The sequence below is a fragment of the Olea europaea genome, chromosome 14 (genome assembly GCF_002742605.1).
Source record: "Olea europaea var. sylvestris chromosome 14, O_europaea_v1, whole genome shotgun sequence".
Classification (NCBI taxonomy): Eukaryota; Viridiplantae; Streptophyta; class Magnoliopsida; order Lamiales; family Oleaceae; genus Olea; species Olea europaea.
In genome coordinates, this window is record NC_036250.1 from 5,611,218 (window position 1) to 5,615,677 (window position 4,460).

At 37.0% G+C, this 4,460-nt stretch overlaps 1 long non-coding RNA gene across 1 annotated transcript; it reads right to left on the reverse strand.

Moving 5' to 3' along the window:
* Nucleotides 1–57: 57 nt before the first annotated feature.
* Nucleotides 58–4,185, reverse strand: LOC111408913. The gene is made up of 4 exons (XR_002705380.1): nucleotides 3,808–4,185; nucleotides 744–2,607; nucleotides 609–663; nucleotides 58–189 (listed from the first exon to the last, which is right to left on the reverse strand). It is a non-coding gene; the product is annotated as an uncharacterized LOC111408913 (long non-coding RNA).
* Nucleotides 4,186–4,460: the final 275 nt, after the last annotated feature.

Here is a 4,460-nt window from a genome sequence, read left to right on the forward strand (position 1 = left end):
TTTTTTTTTTTTTTTTTTTTTTTTTTTTTTTTGGTTGGGGTGGGGGGGGGGGGGTACGGGAGTGGGGGTGCTGTCATACCTCAGGTGCAAATGCTCCCTGAGCTGCAATGGTTCTTACCATATAACCATCAACAGCCTGCTCCAGCCTTATGAATGATTTCCTAGTTTCATCACGTTTGTATTGCTTAACTGCAATATCAGCAAGTAGAATCAACTGTAAAAAATTACAATTAATACAGAAGCAAAGAAGGCTGTACGCAACTAGGGGAATGAAGTACTATAAAATGCAACCACAACAAGTTCTATGAAAAAGATTTTGGAACTAAGCTAAAAGGAGACAACACGGGTTTAAATGCGTGCAACTTTAATAAATGAATATTCAGGAAAGTCAGCTCTCTAGAAGCAATCTAGACATTTTTAACTATGAATTTATGGACATAATTAATCATTCTACAATGCAATCACCTAAAAATACATACCAAATCAAGAATGAGTTCAAGTACAGTATAGTTCAACTGCATATCAGATACTGTGTCAAAGATTTCAATTAGCAGCGGTATTCTTGACACAAACATGGGAATAAGAAATAAATATTAAGTAAGTCCTACCTTCCTGGCTCAACTGTAGATCAAATTCATCTGGACTCAAATTCATGTCAAAGATCTGCAAGTGATCAAGGAGGAGGAAAGTTGAGATACAGGTAAAAAACATAGGAAGTCGTAATCTAATAAGAATGCACTTACCATTGCTTCTACATCAGAAAAATAGGGAACATCCAAATCATTCTCAGAACAAGGCTCTTCCTGATCCGACAGTAGTGACTTTTCATTTCGTTGCGAGACTGGAGGCACTACAAAACTTGATTCAGCATTTAATGCTCCATTGGTTGGAACTGTAGCTTTAGTATCTAATTTCTTCTTACTGCCACTAATACTTTTCTTAAATTTTCAAACACTGTCTAGACCATAAAAATGCTTATCTAGACAATGACCGGCCGATTTATAATCAAGATTCTTTCCCGCTAAAATCTTTGTAGCACCTTCCTTAACAGCTCCAGGTACAAGATATTTTGTGAAGTCTGCACTGAACTGATATGACTTGGGCCTTCAATAGTTCTTGCATTCTTGAGTGCGAAGTGTTGGGTACTACTGTTAGGCAACTCAAATTTTATCCCAAAACCACCAATTCGATTATTGGCACCCATGTCTGATTGTCTTTACGATCCTATCATCAGAGAAGGAGCACAAGAATCTTTTAGTTCACTCTTCCTCAGAATCTGCCCCCCACTTGCTTTTTGAGTGCTAGAGAAATTCTTCATAGAAAGGGTATTAGATAATAAGCATCGTGATCTCTCCAATGAGGCCCTGAGGAATTAGACAGGGAGGGAAAACAAAAGGGAAGAGAAACATCATCATTGCTAGGAATTTCCGGGTCCTCAGTGTTTAGTGTGCAGCATATGACTCCATTACGGTATTCAGGACCAAAAGCTTTCACAGTTCGAACAGGTGAGAGTTTTTGCGTCTATAATTGAACTCTGATACAGCTCCTTCCCTGACTCTTCACTATGTGGACCACTAGTAAAAGTAAAATGTGCATCGGGAGCCTGAGGGACAACATTAGGCAACTCGCTATTGTTAGGAGAATCCAATAAAAGTGAACTGAAACCATCAATATAAAATTTCTCGATTTGGTCTTTTCCATCAGCGTCCATAACAGCTGATCTTCCTCATTTGTAAAGTCAAACAAAGTACTTGTCAATTCCATAACGTCCTCCGGGCTAAGAATTAAATTTCTCATGTTAGGAATCGAATTCTTTAAGTTGGATGCATCTGTATTATTCACATAATCGGCCTCAGTAGGTACAAATGCTTTTCCTGTCTGCTGGCCACTCTCTCCAAGCTGAACGGGCAGAGAAGTGGCAGAAATGTGGTGCATGGTACTCCAAGTTGGCATTTGAGGCAGAGGAGGCAAATAGCCAAAACTGGGAAATGATGTGCCTCTGAATTCAGTATGCACATTTCCTCCATTCTGATTAGTTTGACCAAATACAGCAGGGTTTTCTATGTCTAAAAAGTCAGTTTTAAAAAAGTCACAAATGGATAATTCTTTAGATTGTCCAAATCCCCTGGGCACACACTCACGCACACACTATATAGTATGACAAAAGCCCCAGGACACATTATTACCAGAAAGGGGAAGATCTTCAACACGATCTTGAAGTCCTGCATCACCATTAATTCCAAAAGGATTTGAAACTGGATTTTCAATAATGCAATCTGCAGACGGATGTTCATTCTCATAACTAAAAATAGAATTCCCAGGTTCAGCAAGAGATAAAATATCCATTGCATCAAGTCATTCATCCAAAATTCTTTTACGCAGAGCATAGTTACGTTTACGAATACTTTCAGCTTTAAGCTTCCCTAAACTGCACTTTGTCTCTTTTGTACTGTCTGGCCAATTAGGTCCTGATTGTAGAGTTGAAGCAGAACATTCAGCTCAATCATGCGAGCAGATGCCACTGCAGAAACAACTGGATCATAGAGTAGAGAATACCAACGGTCATGCAGTTCCCCCTTTTGCAAGAGATTCCAAAGAAGCGCCAGCCTACAGCAGCAGAAGAAAATGATGAGATGATGATGTCACAATGGCATTACCAGGAATTATCATTACACAAACTTTCATTACACATTTTCATTAAAAGAGTTTAATTAAACAGTTTCTTCAATCCCTAATATTTCCTAATAAAGCAGTTTTCTGTATGGATTTTTGTATAGGCTTGTGGGGTGGATTAAACTTCGACTTCATCTTGGCTCTGGACAAGACTCAAATTTTTTAAGTTAAACGAGAGACATTGATTTTCATGTTGTCCAGCCGTAAAACGATGCACAACATTCCAAAACAAAATGTATTCTTGACAAACAAAGAGATTACAAAGTTACCAGCTGCGGAGATAGAGGCCGCTGCTTCACTAGTATATATGAATTCCTACTTATTTATTACGATCAAGTAAATTATGGATGTACCCCATCGGTTTTGCCAAATCATATACTAGTGCCTCCAACCCAGACACGTTGGCAGATCTATAAACGTGGACCCCCAGGTACAGCTCAGGATCTGAAACTAAATATACGCCCTGATGACATTCCAAACATGACATGTAATATAAAACAGATTCCAACGACCAAATAATAACGCAATAAAAATTCCTGCAACACCAAATTTCTCCATGCGCCTTCCTTGTCGATCTTATTAAACCAAATATAAATAGAATTACAATCTCAGAACGTCCCATTTCTATTCACCATGTTAGGTTTCTGGATATCGGGTATTTCTACAAGTACAAAACTGAATTCCACAGATTATTCTTCATAAATATGCCAATTCCAATTTCATTCAAACCTCAATTATAATCATTTATATGGGTTAAGACCTTACATACATAAATTTTATTTATATCTCCCGAAAATCGATGTACAAAAATAAAATCAACAATGAAAAGCTTCGAGCTATCAATTCAAATATTTCAAGCAACAAAAGAAAGCCAAGGACATACCAAAACCACATATAAACTAGAGATTAGAGATTTTAAATTAATCAAATAACAAGATTCAAGGTAAAATTTTCAATTGAACAGCAAACACATTAACAACCCAATTCCAGTTTAAAGACAAGACTTCATTTTTCCACTTAAACTTAAATGAACTTAAAATCAACACGAAAATGAATCTACAAACAAAACCAACAGCAACAAGAAAAAGAAGAAAAAACTTGAACACAACCACATGGTGCTCAAAAGGGTTATACCTCGACAGCGTTTTTAAGCAAAAGATCATCTTCTGGAATCCAATTCTGAAGAGGTGTCACCACTCCCATTTTGTCCGCCACAACTCTTTCTTATTCCGCGCCGTTCTCACCCTCTCTCTGCAGTGCTTTTCTTTTCTTCACATTTTTTCCCTCTAAAGTGTGCAGGATTGAGACATGGGGGCCAGAAAAACCTTAAGACTCTCCGACCGTCTCTCCGCTGACGGCAGACAGAAAGCCTATGTTTTTTCTCCTACTAATATTTTCTTATCAAGAATTAAAAAAAAAAAAAATGAAGATTGTTCTCATTATGTGGCAGAATATCAGAAAATTTTGCAGAAACGTGGACGAACGATGTCTCCCATTCGGTGGCGGACCAGGGATAACTTTAACAATAGCTAGCTGGAAAATTCTTCCTATTTTCCACACTAGCCTTTCTTATTAAAAGTACTATATTGCCCTTAATGAAATTATTTACAAGATCTATCTTATATTTTTAAGAATTTATCAATCAGGCCCTATATCAATATTTTTCAATCTTTTGAACACTTTTAAATATTCTTTATATTTTAATAATTCTTCAAAAATTATAGGTTGACCTTTCTTACTTATGTATCCTTTAAATAATCCTTCTGAGATTTCTTCTTGTATATTTG